Source organism: Crinia signifera, chromosome 4 (assembly GCF_055691185.1).
Source record: "Crinia signifera chromosome 4, ASM5569118v1, whole genome shotgun sequence".
NCBI classification, from domain to species: Eukaryota; Metazoa; Chordata; class Amphibia; order Anura; family Myobatrachidae; genus Crinia; species Crinia signifera.
The window spans coordinates 262,296,997-262,323,881 of NC_139220.1; the positions used below are offsets into that span (position 1 = coordinate 262,296,997).

Here is a 26,885-nt window from a genome sequence, read left to right on the forward strand (position 1 = left end):
GAGTATATTTTGATTGTATACCGCATCAATCTGTAGATAGTAAGCATGTTAGGTAGTTTTATATGTGTACCACTTTAGATTTTTTCTCTTACTCGACTTCTGCTTTGCAGTATACCTTCCATTTTAAGGCATATTTTTTGTTTCAATCGAACAAAGAACAAACTTAGGCACATAGGGGTAAATTTACCAAGGTGCAAGTTCTATTGAAGATGGGATGTTGCTAATGGCAACCAATCAGATTCTATGGGCAAGATGTACTAAGCATGAAAAGGGAGAGTGATAAACAACCAACCAATCTGCTCTTGTCATTTTTCAAACCCAGTCTGTAACATGACAGTTAGGAGCTGATTGGCTGGCTGTTTATCACTATCTATTTGATCACTTTTCATGATTAGTACATCTGGCCCTATCTATTATCTTCAAGAAGGTGCTAAATAAATAAGTAGAGTCTGATTGGTTGCTATGGGCAACATCCCATCTTCAATAGAACTCCCCTGTTTACCAATAGTGTGTTGCCAATACAGACTTCCAGGCTCTGTGCCAATATTTTAGAATGTGATTTAAATTGCTCCTTATTTAGTACAGACGGAGCCAGAGCCGAATTTCCCATTAGGCACGTGAGGCACGTGCCTAGGGGCGGCACATGTTTGGGGGCGGCACTTGGATGCCTGTGATAGTTCTGTCAGCCCAAAATGTACCAATAACTGCAAAATATCCACTGTACTGTATTATATTCCATCTTAAATAGAGTGTAAATGGATAGAACATGCAGATACTGCCCCTGTAAACTGTCCTACTTAGTAAATATGTATATGGTTTATAGGTAATCAATACAAACAATACAATTAGACGGGGGGGGGGGGGGTGCGGACATTATTGTTGTGCCTAGGGGCACCCTCATCCCTAAATCCGCCACTCTCATTCAGCTGGGGTCTGGCGGTCGGCCAACCGCCAGCCCCCCCTAGCCGCCGGAAGGGAACATGTGAGCACGAGATGATCACGTGTCTCCGCGTTGGACCCTGCCACCTCCCTGTCACTGTTCCCCGGTGCCCGCCGCCTCCCTGCTCCCCCCCTAACTACTTCAGGGAGACGGGCAGGGTTCGCGTCCCCCACCACCCGGAAACTTGGATGCACGTGTGTGTGAGACGCTCAGATGGAGCACCTCTCCGCCGGCGATCGCCAGCGGGGGCATTCTGGAGAGCCCCGGCGCTGGCTGAGAGGCTCTCCATCTGTACATTACAAACTTTCCTGTTCCGAAAGCCACATTTTTCTTAGACTTTAATTACTCTTTCTGATTGGGCTGTATGTAACGCTGTCATGGCACAAAGGTTACCAGTAGTTGCAGGCATATTGCTTTCCAATGCATGACAGCTTGTTCGTAATCAGTCAGATTAATTTAAAAAATGAAAAAGAGATTAAACAGGTTCTATACTCTCTGGGCTAGTATTTTATTTCTTGGTTGTCAGCTAAGAGTTGACGTTTCACCAGTACCGTAATACTGATTTTATTAAATTCCTCTCAAGGTATTTAAAATTCTATTCCCTTGCTTTGGATCAGATCTGACATTTAAAAAAAAAAATAATTAAATGTGCTTTACAAAAAAAAAAATTACACAGCAATTACCTATTTCGTATGGGAATAGATTTAATTCTTCCGTCACTCAACTTTCTAACCAAAATCTATTACTTATACACTTGTCTAAATGTAATAAATATAATCACAGCGGATAGAGAAGAATGAGATGTAGACTAGCCATGTTATAGCACAAACAATAAAGGATCTGTTTGCATTAGAGTTTAGGCACTTATAGTATATTGAATTTACAGAAGCACAAATGTAACCACATTGATTGACTTTCTACATGCCCTGCAACATTTAGGCGGACGGTGCAGCACACTTTTTTCTCTGCATATAATATCATCTATATATATATATATATATATATATATATATATATATATATACACATATATATGTGTATAGGTCTCTGGTCGGTCCGGCACTCCTGCTGTGTCAGGTACAACTGCTCTAGTGCCCCCCGCAGAATGGATCAATACAGTGGTGGATAGGCAGTGTCACTCGGGAGTCTTGAATTGTGGAAAAAAGTTTTAATGCTAAAACGCTGACATCTCAATTCCCAACGTTTCGGGGTCAAACTCGCCCCGTTTTCAAGGTGAGAGAACTTTTTTCCACAATTCAAGACTCCCGAGTGCCACTGCCTATCCACCACTGTATATATATAGATTTATTAACTCCAAGTCTGGACAGGTGTGACTGACACTGCACCACTAAGCACCCAGCACAGTAGGCTGATTGAGCCTGAACACATTGGAGACAGTGTGTAAAAAGGGAGCATCAGCATTTTAGAATTGCACGTTTTCCAGCACAAGCACCTAGCAGTAAAAAAATCCAAAAAAAAAAAAAAGGAGAGAACAGGTGCAAGTATCTGTATATGATGGAAGAAATTGAGGGATGCAGAGGCTTCAATCCATCTATAGGAGGGTCCTACAGCTATTCCCCAGCAGATGCAGATCGCCTGCTATTCAGGGAATGCCTGAATTCACAAAGCTCAATCTCTAATGTGGAGGATTTATATCACCAAATGCTTAAACTTAAAAGAAGGTAAACGGACTATTTGCTTCATGGGATATCATTGTCCGATTATTATAGGGACAAGTTCATACCCAGAGGATTCAGGATCCGCAACATGCCCACCATCGGGAGGTATAACCCCGAATTTTGTACCAAATGGGTGGGGATCATCAACAAATGTAGCATGGACCTGATCCTATTAGTGATCGAAGAGGCTGGCAAGGAGCTGACAACCACCCGAAACAAGCTAAGTAATGTGGAACCAGCGTTTACACTTGCGGCCCAACAAGATCAGTCCCAAAAATGGTTGTCTAAACTCCAGACACAAATCGACACTTACCACCAAGATCTGGTGAAATTTAAAAAATCAAAATATGCGGCAGTGAAAGAGGATTATGAATCCAACAGAGTATATAGATGGCTCATGGGAGGTGAACAAGAATACTCAAAACCGCAGTATGGCAAGAATAAACAGTGGCGCAAGAGAAGGAATACCCCACGCAGGGAGCAGGTCACATCGAACAGTGACAGCGAGTTCGCTTGTGCAGACTCCGATAGCATGCCAGGTCCATCTGCGGCAGTCCCTTTAGGCGAAACCATAAAAAGAAGCAGAGGACGCCTCCCCGCAGGGGGGCCAGCACGCGCGGTGTAAAAGCAAAGACCCCCGCGCAGACTCAATGATCTACAATTTGTCATCAAGAATACTGAGCCCGGATGAGGAAAAAGTACTCTCCAGGGGTCTCAGTTTTGTACCCACAAAGGACTTTGATGAAATACAATGGGGAATAGATCTATATAAATTCTCTCGCAAATTACGCCTGAAAGAGCACTATCAAGACACCGACCTGCCGAACCAAGACACTGCCCACCAGAAATTTATCCAGTCACGGAGCAAATCAAAATACGACCCTCAATCCAGTAATGCATCTATTAAAGCGTATACCCGGTTGCTGGATGATTCAGTAAAAAGATATTCTCAAGCAGCAACAAAAAAGCATCATAATCTGCCAGCCACTGAATGGAAAGCTTTAAAAAAGCTCAGCGATGACCGCAGCATTGTCATCCGCCCCGCGGATAAGGGGGGTGGAATAGTGATAATGGACCTCAGGGCCTATAAAGAAGAAGCCTTGGGTCAATTACAAGATTCAGCAGTATACGAATCATTGGAAGGGGACCCCACAGCTGCATACAAGAGGGAAGTAGATATGATGCTGGAGGAGGCGGTCCAACAAGGACAAATCACCAACAAACTTATGAGAGCACTGAGACAGGAATTCCCCATTGTCCCAGTGTTCTACACAGTCCCTAAAATCCACAAAAACAGCCAGACCCCACCGGGTCGACCGATAATATCGGCAAGGGACTCCATCTTCCAACCGATATCGATATTCTTGGATTCTATGCTGCAACCATTGGTATTGAAACAGAGACGTTTGGTGAAAGACACCACTGATTTTCTTTGTCGCATTACCGAACTGGGAGAACTACCAGAAAGTACAGTGCTATGTACAATTGACATCAATAGCCTGTACACTAACATTCCCCACAAAAAAGGACTGGAAATTATGAAGAACTTCCTTGAACAGGAACAATTCATAGGCTGTAATATTGACCTGTTTGTCCAACTGCTCAAACTAACCCTGGAGAGGAACTTTTTCCTATTCAATGGACAATTTTATCGCCAAGTCAGCGGGTGCGCAATGGGGAGCTCGGTCTCGCCCTCATTTGCAAACATCTTCATGCTGGCAGAGGAAGAACTGATGTTTTCCAGGATACCACCGTAAGCAGAGACATCCATTTATACACTCGTTTCATCGACGATATTTGTATAATATGGACAGGGGGGATCAGCAAGTTGGAAACATTATTACAACAAGTGAATAACAGAGAATCAACGATCAAAGTCACTTACACCATCAGTGAAACCAGCTTGAACTACTTGGATGCTCAACTGACTAAGGTTGACAATCGATTACAGACGGCAACATATGTAAAACCAACTGATAAGAACACACTCCTGAGAGCGAGCAGCCACCACCCAAAGGCTCTGAAGGCAGGGCTACCGAAATCACAGTTCATGAGGGTATCCAGAATAACGAGTGACAGATCTACTCTTGAGAATGAATTGGACAAGATCCAAAGAAAATTTGAAGAGAGAGGGTACGAGCGCCACATGTTGGAGAAAATCAAAAGGGAGGTGGCAGAGATACCCAGAGAAGACTTATTATACTCACAGCACGCCACGTTTTGATTATAGCCACAGCCGGCCCTACAAATATTTTATTAATCCAATAGATAGTTTTTAACCATGCCTGTTATGAGATACAGACAGCAGCAGTTGCCTGTTATGCCCCTGAAAGAAGCTGTCATACCTAAAAATTTTAAACTATGTCACTTTATTTTCACAGGGTGACGGACTGTCGCGCAGGTATAGGAAGGAGGACGGAGGGCTGCATACATAAATACAGGGTCACCATGGCAACGGACGCCCACAGATAGCGCCCGCAGCAACTACAGCCTATGATTTCAAGAGGCGACGTAGATGACTCCTGATTACACAGGTACTAGCATCAGGTTGCCGCGACAACTACGGCGTCACCGGCCTGAGTACAGCCGGAAGTTAGAATGACAACTTCCACCCTCCTCGTCCTGCACGCCAGCCCACAGGGGGGGCGGTGATGGTTACCTGGGAACACACCAGCAGGGATATAAGGTAAGCCACACTAGTTTATGTTTGCTCACACACCTTGAAAAAGGGGACGGTTGATCCCCGAAACGTCGGACATTGTGTATGTTTGAATTATTATAAAAGATTTGCATCAAGACTTCCAGTGCCGCTTTATCTCTACTAATCGTATATATATACATATATATATATACACACTGGAGGAGGCACCGCACTCAGTCCATTTAATGAAGATACAGGGTGGTGCTCCACTTTAAAGGATTATCCATCCCAATAATAATAATACTTGCAGAAAAAAAGTAGGCACTCACCAGCACTGAGAATTGTGCAAATAGCAGACAAAGTTTATTTCAATTCATCAGGACATCAATAATGGTCGACGTTTCGGCCCACCACAGGGGCCTTTGTCAAGACTTCTACACCTGGATACAGCAGCAGACAGAGTATACAGCTAGTCTGCCTGTCAGCTATTTATGGCTTGTACCTAAATTACCTGTTGCCGCCCACTCACCTGTGTGGCTAAAGCAGGAAGTACCTGTACACTCAATAAATATTGTTAGCTCACTTACCAATTACATAGGGCATCAAAGCCCACGGCGCAGGGCACATGGAGGTCATAAATATAGGGGAAAAAACTGCTTAATTCGCGGCTACAGCCGCTACCCGGAAGTGCCATGCGTTCCACAGCATTGGAACGCACCTCCCGACCGGAAGTCATCATCGGCTGTGACCTAGCGCATCGCGCATCACAGCTGGTGTCATTACAATCAAAAGGCTCAGTAGCCGGGGTGATTTAGCATCAGCGCACCCGGAAGTGAGGTGTGCTGCCTCCATTTGGACTCTCCACTCTAGATACCTTGTGCGTTTTAGCATGATTTGCCACCTGCGCCATCTAGTGGCTAATAGAGCAAATTACCGCTCAATATATAAAAAAACTTTTTATTATAATAAAAGGACTCAAGCCATAAACAGCCAACAGCAGACCACTTGCATTTACAATGTATATCCACATAAAATATTTACTTATGTCTATATATAATAAACAAAATAAACTGTGAAAAATAAAAAACTATAATAAAAAGAAAGAAGAAAAGAAAAAAGAAGGAAGTAAAAAACACAAATATAACATCTAATGCACTGCCCAATATATCATTGGACCAACTCCCTCCTGGTAGCATATATATATAACCCCTCCATCTCAAAGAAACACGTTGTAAGCATTATGCTCGTTCAGTCCTTTTGGAACTAGTGTCCCCAGTTCAAAAATCCACCTCGCCTCTCTCCGTTGTAACACTCTCTCACGATCACCCCCTCTTTTCAGCGGAGGGACGTGGTCAATCAGCATACATTTTAAGCTTGCCACAGAATGTCCACATTGACAGAAGTGTCGTGCCACGGGTTTATCGGATTTTTTATTTTCCAATGCTTGGCGAATCGACAAGCGATGATTCGCTATTCTGTCCCTGAATGACCTCGTCGTGAGCCCAACATAGTAGAGCCCGCAGGGACAAATCAAAATATAGATTACATACGAAGAGGTACATGTTAACCGATATTTTATCGGAATCTGTTTTCCACTGTGTGGATGAGAGAAGGTTCGCCCAACAAGCATAGAGCGACAGGTCGTACAGTCCACACATCGTACACAACCAAGTCTCTGCGTAGGAAGCCAAGATGTTGTTGCAACCTTTGGTTGTTTATTGGGACGCATAAGAAGCTGTTTTAAATTGGGCCCACGCCTGTATGAAAACAGGGGCATTCTCTTGTTGATCCCCTTCAATTTTGGATCAGATGTAATCGTTGACCAATGCCTTTTTACAACATTCTCTGTATCTTTAGATGCAGTATTGTATGTTGAGCAAAAGATCATCCTGCCTGTTTCTAATCGCTTTCTTGCAGTGCTTTCCTTGGTGTAGTGCCTCTTTTTTGCCTTTTAAAGGCATCTCTCAACCGTGGTAGTGGTGTAGCCTCTCTCCAAAAACCTGTTCCGCATCTCACCAATCTGTTTATTTGTGTTGATTTCTGAGGTATTGTTTCTCAGTACTCGCATAAATTGAGAGATTGGTAAACTCTCCTTAAGTGTACTTGGGTGGTGGCTGGTGGAATACAAGAGGGAGTTTCTATTCGTGTCTTTCCGGAATAATGTTGAACATATCTGCCCATCCTCACGGTAGATAGTCACATCAAGGAAGTTAATGGAATTAGTGTCCACAGCATAGGTAAAGCGTATGGGGGTCTCAAGGGAGTTAAGATATTGCAACATTGCCACAAACTCAATCTCAGTGCCACTCCAAATCATAAAAATATCGTCAATAAAACGTTTATAACTCAAAATCTTTGAACCAAATTCAGGAATGATGTACTTGTTCTCATAGTAATGCATATATAAATTTGCATATGACGGGGCTAGGGATGACCCCATTGCGGTCCCCGTCCGTTGCATAAAGAACTCATTGTTGTAGCTAAAGTGGTTCTGACCCAATACCAACTCTGCCAGCTCAATCAAGAATTCGATGGGGGGGCCCTCATAGCCACCACTCAGTAAGCCAGTCCTCATTGCACTCAAACCACCCTGAAGGGGAATGACCGTGTACAATGAGCTGACGTCCATCGTGGCGAACAATGCCGATTCAGGGACCTCACCTAATTCCCCCAACTTTTTAAGGAAGTGAGTGGCATCTCTCACATAACACCACATTCCTTGTTTTTGCAAGAAGCTGTCAACAAATTTGGCTATGGGTTGCAAAACTGAGCCTACTGCAGAGATAATAGGCCTACCGGGTGGGGCATCCAGTCTTTTATGTATCTTTGGTAACGTATAAATATACGGACAGACTGGATGCTCCACCCGGAGGAATGCCGCTGTTTAAGAGTCAATCCACTGCGCCATCAATGCTCTATCTATCATTAGATCAGCCATCTTTTTAATTTTGTACATCGGATTACTGTCCATTTTTTCATACGTGTTGTGATCAGACAGTTGACGCTGTATCTCCGCATCATAGGCTCCCCAATCCTGCACCACAATTGCCCCACCCTTATCCGCCTGGCGAAACACGAGGTGATCCTTTTTCATAAGATCATTTAGTGCTTGTCTTTGCACTACAGAAAGGTTGTCATATTAACAAGTGTTCTGATTTACTGTCATTTCGTGTTCCACCATGCGGGAAAAGGTTCTGATGCTAGGGTTGGCTGTCTGGGGATCAAACGTACTCGGCTTCACAAAATTTTTATTTTCTGGTGTTTCTACCATCTTATCACCAAAAAATTCACGAAGACGTATTTTCCGTCCAAATTTAAAGTTATCAATGGCTAAATCAAATTTATCTGGTTTGACAGTTGGAATGAATGAGAATCCAAGTGATAACAGATCAGTCTTAGCAGGGGTTAAAGGATCACTAGATATATTAAACACTACCTCTAGGTCTTCCCTTTCCCCCCTCTTTTTCCGCCCCCCCGCGCCCCCTCCTGGTCGGGTAGTGTTTGGGCGATCCGTGGGGTCTGGAAATTTTCGGGTCACTCTTCCTAAAAAAGAGGCCGAATTATGTTTTGGATTCCTCGGGGGTCTATTATCAGTGAATTCACTTTCTGAGTTTGATTGTGAAGAGCTATCAAAGGACCTGAGGTGTCTGGATTTAAATGGCCTGCGTCCACCTTGGTACTGGTGTCGTCTTGGCTCACCCTTAAGCCATCTATACACTTGATGGTTACTATAGTCCGTATTAACTACCTCAAGTTTTTTCCTTTTAAAGGTTATTAATTCACATATATATATGCAAGGGGGGGTCCGGCACTGAAGGTGGGTGTCTGCGGCTGGTGCCTTCACATAAAGGTGTAGATAGAAGTTTGAATGGCGCGGCACCCCGACGGCTTAATTCAATGCAATGAATAGACAGCAAACCATGCCGCGTTAGACAACGTTTCAGTTTTTTAATTCAACTATTTTCAAGTCATATAATATCATATATATATATATATATATATATATATATATACACACTCCTCAAAATAAATAGTAAAGGGGGTCCCTGTGGCTGTCCCCGGCACCCATGGGTGGTGGTTGCCAGGCTGATTGTACAGTACTATAATATCATACATACGTACATACATACACCCATTCATACAACATACATACATACACACACACCTTGCCCCGATCTCCCGCAGGTCGGTCCCCTTCTCCTGTAGTAATCCATGATTTAAAAAAAAAAAAAAGGCATTTTCCGGCTCAATGAATGAAGAGCGGCTTGTGTGTTTACTCACAGCTGGCTCTTCCCCAATACCGAGGGAAATCCCAGTGATGTCAACCAATCAGGACTGGAGCTCAGCACAATCAATCTCTGCAAACAGATCAATTCCCAAAGTCCTTCCTTTGCTAATGAAGGATTCCACACTCTAAGAATTTCCCAGTTTCCATACCAGTTGCTGTAACTGACAGTATCACTTCTTTACAGGAAACAGCAGAGGCTAATTCAGGAATAAGTCCAGGAACATAATAAATAAGCCGCATAGAAACATAGAATTTGACGGCAGATAAGAACCATTTGGCCCATCTTGTCTGCCCCTTTTTTTACCCTTCAGGTAAACTCAACCCTTTTTAATCCTTATTTCTTTGTAAGGATATTCACATATAAACACTGTAGCTATACCCCATGCGCAGGCTGAAGACAAGGTTTGTATTTCAACTGAAACCTCAAAAGACAATATGTTCTCTCTCAAAAAAAAAAAAACAGACCTGCTGCTTATCTGAGTATTATGACCGCTGTTGCAGAATTGTTTATAAACCATGTTCTCGGACTGCTGTGTACTGCTATACTGTAAGCCATTTTTTTCTTGTATTGTTAATACTGTTTATGTTTATTTTTTTGTAATACCCCTTTCAGGCTGCCAGCAATAACCCAGGTTATTTCATGCAATGCAAATGCTCAGCAACCCGAGTTGCGGATTAGTCTCAAAGGGGCCAGTTGAATAAGCCCGGCAGCACAAGCAACCTGGCGTATAAACCCGGGATGCAGGCAGGGTTAAACACGGGTTCAACCTTGGTGACCCGTTTATAGCATATGATCTCATCTCCAAGTGTTTGCACTGCAATTGTGTGCGTTGAAGCCATTGACCCAGCAATAAGCCAGGTCCAGCTGCCAGACTGAGCGAGGTCTCTGTAGGTTACATCCAGGTTGGGTCCATATAAACAATCCCGGGTGCGACCTGGCTTTGCAATCTGACATTGGTACTAAGCAGTTTAGACCCCTGGTGTTGTATTTTAAATAAAGAATAATAATAATAGTAAAATGGGTTAAATATTTATTGGATTATATAAGGTTTAATCACAAAGCAACAAAGTTACTTTCATGTTAGTGCTTTTCTGAACATTGCTCCATGCAACCACTTCCCCGAACTAAAATCCAGGACTGTGAACCACTGTTGATATAATAACCCTAAGTTAAGGATACAGATGGCGTGGTGCCAATTCCTTACCATAGCCCAAGCCTGGCAGAGAGGCAAGGGTTCCCCAATCAGACACATACAATGGGATACAAAACCCATGTAATTATTCACATTTTATATAACAATACTGCTAAATGAAAAGGTACTTATGTAGTATCTGGGCTGCCGATTTTTTGATTGTATGCCTTAAGTTAAGGCATACAATCAGATGCGATGCGATGCGATATCGCATCGCATCGCATCGCATCCGATATCGGATGCGATGACCCGATTTTTCCATAGGAATCAATGTTAAAATGATTCCTATGGAAAAATGGGTCCTTTTCATACCCCTACTATCCAAGTGGGCATGGAGTTGGATATAAACCTGTGGCGAGCGTAGCGAGCCACCGAGCCCGAAGCGTGGCGAGCGAAGCGAGCCCCGCGAGGGGACGGTATTCGTCCCCTCGCGGGGCTCGCTTCGCTCGCCACGCTTCGGGCTCGGTGGCTCGCTACGCTCGCCACAGGTTTATATCCAACTCCATGCCCACTTGGATAGTAGGGGTATGAAAAGGACCCATTTTTCCCATTGAATTCCATGTTAAAATGGACTCAGTCCATTTTAACATTGATTCCTATGGAAAAATCGGGTCATCGCATCGCATCGCATCGAATCGCATGGTCGCATGCGATGCGATGCGATCTCCCGATCCGACCCGATTTAGAAATCGGCAGCCCAGATACTACATAAGTACCAATGAAAATACTGTTTGTTATAGAGGTGGTGGTGGTGTTTTGTATTATATCCGCTGCTGCACTTCTTGCTCGACATCTAAGTGATCCCTGATACAGCGAACAGCAGATCAGCCTAGTGCTTATGTGCTGTGTGTCTCCCCCAGCCCGCTTCACTAGGCATGTGCGAGATATCGCTATTAATGCAAGATCTCCCTTGCAGCTAGGCATAGCCATCATTTCCATTGCCATTGATTGTTGTTATCGGTGGCAATAGTGCAACTGCCATCTATAGTGTTAAACTATGCAATGGATGATCATCAATACTTTTACTCATCAATAATCATCCATTATGTTTGACTGATTGGCCCGGGGGGCCGATCATAACACGGGAGTTGGTCTTCACGGGTGTCGCTCTTTACGGGTGTCGGGGGTGGAGCTATGCTATAAAAAAAAAACCAAAGCAAAACATCGGCTTTGCTGTGCCATTGATGGAGGGAAACCACCTGGTTCTCCCCCATCGATGGCAAAAGTATTCAACATCGGCCATAAAACATGGACAATTTTGAATCATCTATGGTCGATGGCCATCCCTACTTGCAGCCCGGAGCCAGCAGCTACTGCTGCCAAGAACAGAGCTGTCCCTGCTGTGGAGAATGGGCAACGCTACCTGCAATTGTAAAAATCGATAGCGGCTGCTGATAGAATGTTCAGTGCTACTGACTGGTCCTACATTGTCTAGCATATCAGCATGCTATCTTGTCCCTGTCATTTAGCACACATCCCTACATTCATAGATAGGTGAAAAGCAGTATCAGTGCACATATGCCCTGATTCAGCTTGAAACAAACAAAAAAAGCACACAACTGGGTTCAACCATGCTACACTGCAGGTGGGGCAGATGTAACAAGTGCAGAGAGATTTAGATTTGCTAACCAAGCTGAATCAAGCCCATAATGTCATATCTCTTCTCCACCATATTAATACATAATATTTACCCCATTAATTAGTGATATACATTAATATATGCATCTCCTGCATTGTGTGTGAGGCTTATAACATATAACGCATGAAACTAAATAATGCCATAGCTTGAGTATAGTTTGAATGGCTTCCATCTAATGGGCTTCTGGTGGCAGAAATTGAACACTGATCCTGCCGGTACACCAGAAATCAGGATGTCAGCTGTCTTAAAACCGACACCGGCATCTCAACCCGCAGGCAGAAGATAGGCACAGGAATGCAGACACTGATGAAGATGCTAATGTCGGAAAGCTGATGGTAAATATACAGTATGGTGCAGGTTGGGGTTAGGCGGGGGGGGGGGTAGGAAATAGGGTTAGGTTGTTAAGAAGGGGGAAGTAGGGTTATATTTGTGGGTGTTATGGTAAGGCTGCGGGGTTGCAGGGGTAGGGGGCAGGGTGTGAGGGTTTGGTTTAGGAAAGGTTTTTTCTGTAGTTTTAAGGAGGTTTAAGACCTTACAGAATGCGGACCACTCCATCTTACGGAAAGGACACCACTCCACCTTACAGAAAGGAGAACACTCCACCTTATGGAAAGGAGACCACTCCACCTTACAGAAAGGAGACCACTCCACCTTACGGAAAGGAGACCACTCCACCTTACGGAAAGGATACCACTCCACCTTATGGAAAGGAGACCATTCCACCTTACAGAAAGGAGACCACTCCACCTTACGGAAAGGAGACCACTCCATCTTACGGAAAGGAGACCACTCCACCTTACAGAAAGGAGACCACTCCACCTTACGGAAAGGATACCACTCCACCTTATGGAAAGGAGAACACTCCACCTTATGGAAAGGAGACCACTCCACCTTACGGAAAGGAGACCACTCCACCTTACGGAAAGGATACCACTCCACCTTATGGAAAGGAGACCATTCCACCTTACAGAAAGGAGACCACTCCACCTTACGGAAAGGAGACCACTCCATCTTACGGAAAGGAGACCACTCCACCTTATAGAAAGGAGACCACTCCACCTTACGGAAAGGATACCACTCCACCTTATGGAAAGGAGAACACTCCACCTTATGGAAAGGAGACCACTCCACCTTACAGAAAGGAGAACACTCCACCTTATGGAAAGGAGACCACTCCACCTTACAGAAAGGAGACCACTCCACCTTACGGAAAGGATACCACTCCACCTTATGGAAAGGAGACCACTCCACCTTACAGAAAGGAGACCACTCCACCTTACGGAAAGGATACCACTCCACCTTATGGAAAGGAGACCACTCCACCTTACGGAAAGGATACCACTCCACCTTATGGAAAGGAGACCACTCCACCTTACGGAAAGGATATCACTCCACCTTACGGAAAGGATACCACTCCACCTTATGGAAAGGAGACCACTCCACCTTACGGAAAGGATATCACTCCACCTTACGGAAAGGGGACCACTCCACCTTACAGAAGGGAAACCACTCCACTTTACAGAAAAGAGACCACTCCACCTTACAGAAAGGACACTTTTCCACCTCTGTATCTCATTACTTAACTCTAATGGATAAAATTGAACGGATGCATTTTGGGAGCTAATGGAGAGGTTTTCCATGTGGGTCTCCGGGAGTGTAATATGAGGAAATCAAAGCGGAGCAAGGGAATTTGGGGTCAAATGAAGGACAGGTTTTTAATATGAACAAGGTTCTACTGAGTTTACTGAGGTTTATTCTATATACAGATGGAGCAGCTGTCAGCCAGCCTGCCCCATCGCCAGATCTCCTGTGCTTGCGCAGGCTGGCGGATGACAGATCCATCTGACAGGGATACACGGGTGTCTCACTCACTCGCGTGTCCCCATCCGCAAGGCGGCAGGGAGCGGCTTCCCTGCCGTCTCCGCTTCAGGGAGACTGGCAGGGGATCGGGGGGGAGCTGGGGACAGAGCGGGCAGAGCGGGTCGGAGGGCTGCTACAGCCTCCAACAGAATGAGGCACCCCTAGTATGAGAGATTCAGAAAGTGAGAGATTTGGTACAGGCAATCATTTACACTGTAAAATCAGTTTGATATTGCAGTGTAAATGATTGGACGCGTTACACTTAGACAGTGTCCATGTCAACCTATGTCAACATAGACACATACAACCATGAAAAACTCATGTCGACCGTTTCCGTGTCATCCTTTTCACCATGTCAACCTTTTCACTGTCAACCTTTTGACCCTGTAAACCTTTTTACTGTTTATCTTTGGACCCTGTCGACCTTTGGACCCTGTTGACCTTTTCACTGTCGACCTTTGGACCCTGTCGACCTTTTCACTGTCAACCATTAGTGGTCGGCCATATGACTGTAGACCTACACATTGTAGATCTAATATACCATAGCCGCATGCATGAAGGACCAATGCAGTCTGGCTGTCACTAGCGCTCCACCGTGTTCCGTCAGCATTAATGTCATGCTGGATACACATCGGCTAATGTGTACCCAGCTTAAGAAGCCGTTAACCTGTAATCTCTGTTGCTGAGAATCATCAGCAATATTGTAGCTTTCTTGTCCTGCATTTGGAAGTAAATTCTCCATGCAAAGCATTATAAAAAGTCTTAGAAGAATGTCATTAGTACTGTACATGCACAGCCACAACGATATAGCTATCGTCATCCTGATCACTTGGGCCTTCAGCATTAATAAAATGTTTTGGTACTTATGTAGTATCTGGGCTGCCGATTTCTAAATCGGGTCGGATCGGGAGATCGCATCGCATCGCATGCGACCATGCGATTCGATGCGATGCGATGCGATGACCCGATTTTTCCATAGGAATCAATGTTAAAATGGACTGAGTCCATTTTAACATGGAATTCAATGGGAAAAATGGGTCCTTTTCATACCCCTACTATCCAAGTGGGCATGGAGTTGGATATAAACCTGTGGCGAGCGTAGCGAGCCACCGAGCCCGAAGCGTGGCGAGCGAAGCGAGCCCCGCGAGGGGACGAATACCGTCCCCTCGCGGGGCTCGCTTCGCTCGCCACGCTTCGGGCTCGGTGGCTCGCTACGCTCGCCACAGGTTTATATCCAACTCCATGCCCACTTGGATAGTAGGGGTATGAAAAGGACCCATTTTTCCATAGGAATCATTTTAACATTGATTCCTATGGAAAAATCGGGTCATCGCATCCGATATCGGATGCGATGCGATGCGATATCGCATCGCATCGCATCTGATTGTATGCCTTAACTTAAGGCATACAATCAAAAAATCGGCAGCCCAGATACTACATAAGTACCAATGTTTTATTTCATAAATATTTTTTTTTTTTAAATAAAACATGTTACCGTACTTTAGTCTTGCACTGTACTTGCATTTCATCAGTGAAAATGGCATTGGAAGCACAAGTATTTTTTCCAGTGCACTGCGCATGCAAAGCAGTTACAGAGACCTCTCTGTTTTCTCAGTGATGTATATTGGAACATTTTTCCTATGAGTGTTGAGGACCTGAGGGCATATGTAAGGGAAATTGTTTAATATGTGAAAGCTAATACAGATTCCTACCCTAAGGCAAAAAGAAATAGCGCAAATGTGTTGGGAATCACCAACAGAAATATTTGCAAGATGATAAGAAATGATGTGGAGTGTAACCATAGTTAATGACTTCATATTCCAGTGAGGGTTGGCTCCAGGGGTGTAACTAGATCTCTGAGGGCTCCATAGCAAAATCTTGAACGGGGGCCCCCTGCCAACGTTGTCACTACAATGCTCCCTGGGGAGCAGGAGATAGAGAGTGACGGGAGTGAGAGATAAAAAGGGTGTCAGAAGGAAAGAGATTAGCTAGAACAGAGATGATGGTTTTCATGGAGTAAAAGGGCATGAGAGAAGAGAGGGGAGACAGTGTGTCAGGGAGAGTGTGTCATTGCGAGATAAAGAGAGACAGTGTCATGCAGATAGTTTGGGAGAGGAGAGAGAGAGTGGCAGGAGAGAGACAGTGTCAGGGAGGGGAGAGGGAGTGAGCGAGAGAGAGTCAGAGAGGGAAAAAAGGGGACAAAAGAGTGTCAGGGTGAAAAAGAGGGACAGTCAGAGTGGGCGAGAGCATCAGAGAGATAGTGGGAGAAAGACAGTTTCAGGGAGAGAGAGAGAGAATAGAAGGTAAAATAGAATGTCAGGGGTGGATAGAGAGGGTGAGAGAGTGGAGAGAAGGGAGTGAGAGAGACAGTGTCAGGGAGAGAGAGGAGTGAGAAAAAGAAATAAGAGATGGGATGAGAGATAGTGTCAGGGATAGAAAGGTAAGAGAGAAGGGTATAAGAGATGTGTCAGGGATAGATAGAGAGAGAAGGGGGTGAGACAGACAGTGTCAGGGATATATAGAGGGAGAGGCGGTAAGAGAGAGAAGGGGTAAGAGATGGTGTCAGGTATATGGAAAAAGGGGGCGAGAGAGATAATAGAGAGAAGGATGAGCGACAGTGTCAGGTATAGTGAGAGAGGGTGAGAGAAGGAATCAAAAGAAGGGGCAAGAGAGAGTGTCAGGGATAGAGAGAGGAAAGAGAGACAGGGGTGAGAGACAAATGTCAGGATTAGAGAGAGAGAGATACAGAGAAAGATAGGGGTGAGAGAGGAAATAGTGAGAATGGGGTGAGAGACATCAGGGATAGTGAGAGATGGGGATCAGAGACCATGTCAGGGATAGAGAATGAGGGAAGAGAGACAGTTATAGAGTTAAAGAGATAGAGTTAAGATATGGTGGCATTTAGAGAGAGAGGGGGCGAGTGAGACAGTGTCAGGGATAGAGAGTGAGACAGAGAGAAAGATAGGGGAGGGGGTGAGAGAGGGAAGAGAGGAAAGAAAGAAGGGGGTGAGAGAAGGTGTCAGGAAAAGTGATAGATGGGGTGAGAGGAAAGAGAAAGAAGGGGGTGACAGACCATGTCAAGGATAGAGAAAAAGGGAAAAGAGACAGTGTTAGGATAAGAGAGAGAGAGGGGTTGAGAGAGATGGTGTCAGGGATAGAGAGAGAAGAGAGACAGGGGTCAGAGAGTGGGTGTCGTTGTTAGTGAAAGGGGTGTGTGAGATTGTGTGAGGGATAGATAGAGAGAGGGGGCTGAGAGAGAGAAACAAGAAGGATGTGGGAGAGTCTGTGTCAGAAAGTGAGTGAGCAGTAGAGAACCTGTGGGCGAGGAGCAGGGGTAGGGGTGCTGTGGATGGGGGAGCGGGTGCTGCGGATGGGGGAGGAGGGTTGGGGTCGCCACGAATGGGAGAGGGTTAGTGAGTGAGCAGTAGGGAGCCTAGTGCTGTGGATTGGGGAGGGGGGAAGGTCGGGGTGCCCTGGATGGGGTAGGGGGTGCCGTGGATAGGTGCTGCGGATGGGGGAGAGGGGAAGAATTTGCTGCGAATGGGAGAGGGGGAGTGGGTGAGCAGAAGGTTGGGGAGAAAATGGAAGCAAGACACCAAAATAAAAAAGGAATCTCTGTGAACAGAGCCTATCCTATATGACTGCTTTGGCTTTGCTGCGGGTCACTGCTGTGATGTCTTTGAGTGGATACTGCCAGGAGCCTTCAAAGCAGCCAGCAGAGGATGTTTGGGAGTGCGGGAACATCACTACCGTTTTCTTGGCAGGATGGTAGGTAAGTCTGCAGACCTTGGACTGTGCCTGGGTACAGGGGGAACTGCGGGCCCTGGAAACTGCTTAGGCCCCATAGCAGCTGCACCTTTAGTAGTTACGCCACTGGTTGACTCATTAGTGCCAGATGTATAAACTTCCCAGTGATCAGTAATGGGGTTCATTTGTAGAGATGAATTTGAGATTAAAAACAATTCTGTAAATCAATCACCTTGTGCAACATTTAACTGCAAATATTTTGCAGATGGCACTTGGCATTAAATATGTTTAACTGTGCCACACTGCTGAATAAATGGACAACTGTAGTAGCAGTTATATTTCCATTGAACATTATTGTTGCACAGAAGTTATCATTGCTCTAAATGGTCTTATCTGTGTAAAATGTATACAGTATGTACAGAATGGCTGGTGAGAAAGAAGAGGGGCTGGCTAGAGAAAAGGTATCTGGCTGGAGAGACAGAAGAGAGCTGGCTGGAAAGACAGAAGGGGGCCTGGCTGGTGAGACAGAAGGGAACTGACTGGTCAGACAGAAGGGGGCCTGGCTGGTGAGACAGAAGGGAACTGACTGGTCAGACAGAAGGGGGCCAGGTTGGTGAGACAGAAGGGGGCTGTCCGGAGGAAATAAGTATCTGGCTGGAGAGACAGAAGAGAGCTGTCTGGAGAGATATAGATATAACAAAAGAGGAAGGTAAGTCAGTTCCAAGGGTGCACTGGGATTTTATTAAATATTTTATATACTTTAGTAGTATGCATTAAGATATATCATTATTTGATTTTTAAAAAGATGAAATATAAAATGTAGGATATTGAAAAAGAGAAGAAAAACTGCCACTCCTGGGGGGGGGGGGCACCATGGGCAAAATGAGCTGCCCAGCACCCCACTGTCGGTGGCCCTGGATATCCGTATCAGTTACACCTCAATAGTATGCAACATGGTACATTTTATATCACATAATATCATGACAATTCAGCAATTTTTCCATTAGCCTACGACTGTTTCACCTTGACAAAGCCTTATGGGTGAAATGTCGGTAGGCTAATGGAACTGTTGTTGACTTGTTGACTTGTCAAATTATGTGATAAAAAATGTACCATGTTGCATAATATTGGGCCTTATTTTGGTTCATTCTTTCTGACAAAATCCTTCTTAGATGGGCAAAACCATGTGCACTGCAGGTGGGGCAGGTGTTACTTGTGCAGAGAGAATTAGATTTGGGTGGGGTTTTACTTCAAAGTGAGATCTATATTGCAGTGTAAAAATAAAGCAGTCAGTATTTTCCCTGCACAGAAACAAAATTACTACCCCAAATCTAATTCTCTCTGCACATGTTACATCTGCCCCCCCTGCAGTGCACATGGTTTTGTCCATCTAAGAAGGATTTTGTCAGAAAGAATGAACCAAAATAAGGCCCCTTGAGAGGTAACTGTTACCAATGTCTGAGCAAAAGACAGAAGTGTGCAGCACGCAATGCCAGCGGCCTGAGTCCCACTGCTCCCTGGTAAACTAATTACATTCCTATTTTGTTATATTAGAAAATATACGTATATCTGCTCAGGATTGTCTCACAAAAAAAATCACTACTTACAGTACTGGCGAACCCACAGGGCTGCATACAAAAATACATGATTCCGGAACAGCTCAGGCAACAAGGGGACAGAGTTGCAGAGCCATTGGCAGTGTTTTCATGCTGTTTCATTGGCAACCCGCTGCCCTTGTGTCTAACTGCATTGACCACTGAATGTACACAGTGAAGCATAATATGGATACAATATATCAAGAATATTCTGAATGAACACACACCTTGAATAGATACTGTGTCCTTGAATGTAAAAAGATGAATAAAGAGAGGTTATTCAAGCTGATGTAATTCTGTACTAGTAATAAGAATACATTGTGTAAAAAGTATCCATTTCTGTAAATGTGCATGCTCTGGGTGCGTGTGGCCACGGCGAACAAACACCCTTGCGAATGGAGGGGGGGGAGGGGGGGCTTTGAGAGATTCTATTTGTGTTACTAAATCACACTAGTAATCAGATTTGACCAAATACAAATTTCTTAAAGTGATTTTTTTTAATTTTTATTTTTTATTTTAAGAGTAAAAAATGTAGAATATGTTAAAATGTGCAATGTATGAGACTGTGCACATGACAGAATAGCAAACTCATACTTTGCAACTTTCCTTATTACAAAATGCCTATTATGTTACATAGATCACTCCCTTTCTTCAGAGGTCTCCAGATGCCCTTTTTATGCCATCAGACCTCTATACTCCCCTTATAAGCCAAAATACATCACTACTTGCCCCTTATTGGCCATCAGACCCCATGCACATGCCCCTTATGTGCCCACTGACTACATCACATGCCACTTTATAGTCCCTGGATTGTAATATTGTCCTTTTGTAGTCTGAGCATTATGACCTTAATCTGTGAAGTCTCGTGAATCCATTTTGGTATAATACATTGCGAATAAGATGCACATTTGGGCTGCAAAGATGCGAGGTACAAGCCAAATCACACATGACTTGGCATGCTGAGAAGGGATACTCTATGCCACTGCAGCAATAGTGTATGAGGACACACTGTATGACTGTATGAATGAAAAGGGTGTTTTGAAATAAAGAATAAATTCAGTTGTGAACGATGTGGCCATATGCCGTTGCAATGATGTTGGAATGTCAGAAATGACACAAAAAATTCCCCCCATATTATTATTTATTACAGAGTACACATAATCAAACCTGGAAAACAGTGACTTACAGTTGAAGAAAATACAGGACAAATGCAGGGTAAATGATTATAGGAAAATCAGCTGATTACTGCAACATAAGTATCCAGGTTGCAGCAAACAGCATGCTTTGGTGCAGTCGAAGACTACTGAAGTAAGAAAGGATAAGCACATGAGGTAAGAGGTCCCTGCTCGTGAGAGCTTACATTCTAAAGAGGAGGGGCAGACAGACAGGGGTGACACAGGAGGGGTAGACAGGGTGAGGAACAGAAAGTTAGGACAGTTTGCAGGATTTGGTGAAGAAGTGGGTCTTAAGAGCCTGTTTAAAGTTCTGTATAGAAGTGGAGAGTCTGAGGGGGAGAGGTGGAGAATTCCAGTAAGGGAGCAGCACGTGAAAAATCTTGGGGGTAGGAGTGGGAGGAGGTAATAAGTCGCAGAATAGCTGACGTGTGTTAGCAGAGCGACGGGGACGAGTGGGAGTGTAAAGGGATATAAGGTCAGAGATGTAAATGGGAGAGTAGTGGGTGAGGGCTTTGTAAGTGAGTGTGAGAAGTTTGAATTGAATTCTGAAAGGGAAGGGAAGCCCGTGAATGGCTTGTAGAAGAGGGGAGGTGGAGGTAGTGTATTTGGTGAGGAAGAGGAGTCAGGCTGCAGCATTGAGGATAGATTGGAGTGGAGACAGGCATTTGTCAAGGAAACCAGTTAGGAGGAATCATCTCAGTCTTGGACATGTTAAGTTTGAGAAAGCGCTGGGAAATCCAGGAAGAGATAGCAGAGAGACAGTTGGAGATATGAGTGAGGAGAGTGGGGGAAAGGTCAGGGGAGGAAAGGTAGATTTGAGTAGATTTGAGTATCATCAACATAGAGATAATATTGGACATCAAAAGAGCTAATGAGCTCACCTAAAGAGAATGTATAGAGAGAGAAAAGGAGAGGACCAAGAACAGAATCTTGTGGGACACCAACGGTTAGTGAAAGTGGGGAGGAGGTAGTGCCATTAGAGGAGACAGAGAAGGAACGATCAGAGAGGTAGGAGGACAGCCAGGAGAGAGCAGGATCATGCAGGCCAAGGGAGTCAAGGATTTGGAGAAGGAGAGGCTGGTCGACAGTGTCAAAAGCAGCAGAGAGGTCAAGAAGAATAAGCAGAGAGTAGTGGCCCTTAGATTTGGCAGCATAAAGATCATTGCAGACTTTTGTGCGGGCAGTTTCAGTGGAGTGGAGAGAACGGAAGCCAGATTGGAATGGTCAAGCAGAGAGTTGGAGCAAAGAAAGTCAGTGAGGCGATTGTAGACAACAAGCTCAAGGAGTCTGGAGGTAAAAGGGAGGAGAGAGATGGGTCGGTAGTTGGAGAGGGTGTTAGGATCAAGGGTAGGTTTTTTAAGAATAGGGGAGACCATAGCATGCTCGAAGGTAGAGGGGCCAGAGCCTGATGAGATGAAGAGAGATTGAGAAGGTGGGCAAGATGGGAACAGACAGAAGGAGAGAGATAGCGGAGGAGGTGGGAGGGGATATGGTCAAGTGGGGAGGTGGTGGTGGGGGAGGAATGGATGAGGGCCATTACTACCTCACCAGATACATGGGAGAAAGATGTTAGAGTTGATAAGAGGGAAGGGGAGGGGTGGTAAGGATTAGGAGGTGGCTGGTTGCTGGCGTTCTAGTGGGATACAATGTCTTGATGTATGGAGTCAATCTTGGATGAGAAAGTGGCAAAGTCAAGAGCAGATAGTGAGGAGGGGAGAGGAGGTGGTGGTGGGCAGAGGAGGGAGTTGACAGTGGCAAAGAGGCGTCAGGAGTTGGAAGACTGGGAGGCGATGAGAATTTTGAAATAAGATTCTTTAGCGAGGGAAAGGGCAGCACTGAAGGATGAGAACATATCACATACTTTTGTCATATTCCACAAGTATGTGCTCATTAAAATACACAACCTATATGCAGTAAAGAAGAATATTATCTTTTAAAATAAAATATACATATATTAGATAACTATTGTCTGCAAGCATATTGTATGTCTTTAAGCAAAGAACAGCTATTTTAGGTGAAGCAACTGGTTCTGGGTCTAAAGATTTATTATCTTGTTACCAATATGAATCACTACGGGGATGTGGGAGGGTGACCTGTTCTCCATAAAGACACCCCGAATTCTGTCCATTCCAGGACAGTGAACAGGAATGCTCTAATGCTGCAAATTTTCCACACAAAAAAAAACCTACCACCCATCCCCATATACAGTATTTTTACACCATGTAGAAATGGTTTGGTAACAGCGGGGTTTGCAATATACATTCCCTCTGCTTTATGGCGGAAAGGAGAACACCTGGAGTTCAGGGATTTGTATGACTGCATTAGCTGCAATTGCCAGAATAAAATCAAAGGCATGACACCACACAGAAACAGCTATATAAAAGCAGCCGCATTTGCTGCACACACGCTGTCTCTATAGTATATAGGTTTTAAAAGTATCAATACTCATAGGCGTATTACTCTGAAGCACAGTACCGGGGGATTGGTAAATAGCATTCAACTGACCTTTCTGGTCAAACACGAATCATCAAACGACAGTAATCAGAAATACATGATCACATATCTTCTAATGGACGTGGAATCTGTTTTTTCAAATAATTTAAACATTACTACCCAGCAACATTGCAACCCCTGTATTCCTGGGAATGATTGTACGTTGCTGGTAACGATGGATCGCATTTTTTGCTATATGTGTATAAGAAGTCATTTCAGTTTAAAAGATGCAAAAAGACAGATGGCGCTAGCAGGGTTGCACTGGACCTGGGGTGCCGAGAGGGCATGTTTGGCACGAGTGCAGCGATAATGTATGATGACATGATGTGCTTTTTACATCTGCATATGTTTGAAAGAAACCTATGATAATTATTACTTAGTGCTATGGCTTCTATTCTGCCACTACCACGTGTGACCCTGTTCTCACTTTGGGCAGGATGTACCAAGCAGCGGCGGTACATCCCGCCACCTGTACATCCCTCCATCCCAACATCTGTACTAACAGATGCGATGAGCAAAGCAAAGGGCAGCTCTCACGATAAGAACTGCCCTTTGCGATCCCCGCACCTGCCTGGACTTCCTAGTTTCTAACAGGGAAGTCCCTCTGCATATGTGCAGAGAAGCTGGTGGCTGCAGGGCATGCTGGGAGGGATCCGTGTTGGATCCCTCACACAGGAGCAGTGTGAAGAGAAGCCCATAGGCTTCTATGGGGTTATGCCAGCTAGAGCTGGCGTAGCTCCCGCATCGAAGCCCAGCCAGGAGGGGCTTCGGTGAATTTGAATATGCTGTAAAAACCCACAATCCGGGGTTTTTGGTGCATTTTTTTTGTACATCCAACCATTTGAGGCATATTTATCACAATCTACATTTTGTTATGCCAAATATTTGTCACGTATATTTGAAAAATTACAATTTTCATGCAAATTTAATAACAATTTCTTGCTTGGAGTCGGAGTCTGATAAGAGCCCGTCCTGGTGTAGAGCTGGAAGCAGTGTGAGAGTATGACGTTTTCTTACCATGCCCATAGTGCGCACTTTGACACAGATAGAGAGCCACAGGCTCCCTCTACAAACATTAGTATATCATAGGTTACTATAAGGTAATGCCATCTAGGGAAACCTATGGGGGTTGCTATCAGAAATGCAGAGGCCACACAGATATTGGAGACCCTACCATGGAACATTGGGGGGAGGGGTACTTATTATATGTGACTATTCCCCCCAAAATGGCTGTTTTCTGGAATGTCCCGCAATTATTATTTGATAAATTGACCCCCTATGAGCATATTTACTATCAGGCTTTAGACCTGATAATTATAATTTCTTATTACAGCTATTGCTGGCAATATAAAATGATCTTTCGCCCAAATGTACTCAAAAAACCCCATCCAGGTACAAGTGCTCGGATGTAGTGAAGTAGTCACTAATAGGGTCACTTCAGGTCTCACTTCACTACGCAGTCTGCAGACCGTACATGTGCGGAGCCCCCATAGAAAGCTTCTGCTGTGGGAAATGCAGAGACATTAGTGGGATTCTTATTATTTGCAGGTAACCCCACAAACCCCCGGATATCGTGCAAATACCATTTGAAAAACCCAGCCCTTACACCAGGGGTGTTCAAACTTTTTGCAACTAGGGCCAGATTTGGTGAAGTGTAAATGTGTGGCGGCCGACCATTCAGCCCGACATTCTTTGAATCATTAATCACATCAGAATGGTCCCCCACTCTGCCCCCATTCACTCTATGGGCCTTATTTTGGTTCACTCCTGGCAAATTCCTTCTTAGATGGACAAAACCATGTGCACTGCAGGTGGGGCAGATGTAACTTGTGCAGAGACAGTTAGATTTGGATGGGGTTTTACTTCAAAGTGAGATCTATATTGCAGTGTAAAAATAAAGCAGCCAGTATTTTCCCTGCACAGAAACAAAATAACTCACCCAAATCTAAATCCCCATCCCCCCCTCCTGCAGTGCACATGGTTTTGTCCATCTAAGAAGGAAGTTGCCAGAAGGAGTGAACCACAATAAGGCCCTGAGTCCCCCAGCCTGCCCCTTTACTGTATTTCCCCAGCCTGCCCCCATTCACTGTATGTCCCCCAGCCTGCCCCTCCTTCACTGTATGTCCCCCATTCCCCACTTTGCACCCATTCACTCTGTCCCCCAGCCTGTCCCTCCATTCATTGTATGTCCCCAAGCCTGACCCTCCTTCACTGTATGACTCCCATTCACTGTATGACCCCCATTCACTATGTACACCACTCTGCCCCCATTCACTGTATGTCCCCAAGCCAGCCCCCCCTTCTCTGAATGGCCATCACTGCCTCCATTCACTGTATGTCCCCCAGCCTGACCCTCCTTCCCTGTATGTCCCCCACTCTGCCCCCTCCCTTCTCTGTATGTTTCCCAGCTCCTTGTGTGAGCCAGAGGAAGGAGAGGCAAAACAGGCACTGTAAGGACAGGAGATGCTTAGGCTCCCGCTGCTGCCCTGCTCCGCTCTGCATGTTCCGGGAGCAAGCTTCCCCCTTGCTGCCCCCCTCCCCAAACACTGCTGTCACTGTGATTGTGGAGTAGGGTGATATACGATTGCAGCAGCAGGGGTAAGATGCCAAACACATCTCACTATGGCGGCCGGCACCTCCTCACTGCAGCAGACAGCAAGGTAAAGGTGTGCTCGCCGGGGCCCCACCTTTAGTGTCCTGTGCTGTGCTTCCCACATCTGATGCTCTGCCCGCTTCCAGCTGGAGGCTGCGGGCCGCTTGAAATTACAGCATGTGCCGCATTTGGCCCCCGGGCCTGACTTTGGACATGCCTGCCTTACACAGTCACATGAGTAGACAGATCGGTGCAGCCTCGTTGGAGGGTTGTCCTAAATGAAGTTTAAATTTATGAATGTATTGCTAAAATGTACAAGAATGAAGTATAACACCAAATTGGAAATAAGACTACGCAACAAGCACTGTATGGTCCTATTGCTTAGACTATAATTCCTATCAGTGTCAGACAACTGCATATGTTGGAGTTATTTGATTGAAATGATAAGAGCCTATATAAAGTGGCAAAGCAAAGGATAAACGTTTATCAAAGGGAGATCTTATTTATAGATCAAAGGTTACATCTAGTGATAACACTGCTATAGCCAGCAGTACACTGCCAACAATTAGGATATGACGGCTTCCACTGGGAAATACATAGACGTGGGAAAGCCTATCTACAGTAAGTATGATAACTGGCTTCTTATTCCCATTTTAAGGCCTCCATACATTAATCCATTACAATCCCACTTGAACCGCCTGGGAGCCTGCAGTCCTTTTGTATGCAACATTTTTTATGCGATCCCAGTAAGTGCTTCCGGAGGATGTCAGTTCAGACAGATCCTATATACAGCACTTGCGATCTAGGGACATGACCGTCGATAGTGGGTGAAATCAGGCAAAATTGCATGAGTGTCTGGCCTCAATTTAGGGTAACAGTGGGAAATTCGTGTAATGAACGAATGCATATATTTGGTCATAGAACATATTTTTAAAGTATTTGTTGAGAGTGACTCAGCAAAGGGGTGCCATTGTCGCTTTGGGCCCATTGAGTTTGGATGAGCTACATCGGATATATTTGTTAAAATACAGCAAGATCTTGT

The 26,885-nt window shown here is 44.8% G+C and overlaps 1 protein-coding gene across 3 annotated transcripts in view; it reads right to left on the minus strand.

The window, feature by feature from the left end:
• Positions 1 to 26,885, minus strand: part of ADRA1A (adrenoceptor alpha 1A) — a 110,672-nt gene that overhangs the window by 53,880 nt on the left and 29,907 nt on the right. Inside the window, exon 1 of one of the 3 annotated variants that reach the window (XM_083184470.1) lies at positions 19,595 to 19,693. The exons of the other annotated variants lie outside the window; for them this stretch is intronic. The gene's annotated coding sequence lies outside the window, so the exon portion shown is untranslated. Of the gene's footprint in view, positions 1 to 19,594; positions 19,694 to 26,885 lie in introns of those variants that run through there. 3 annotated transcript variants of the gene reach the window in all.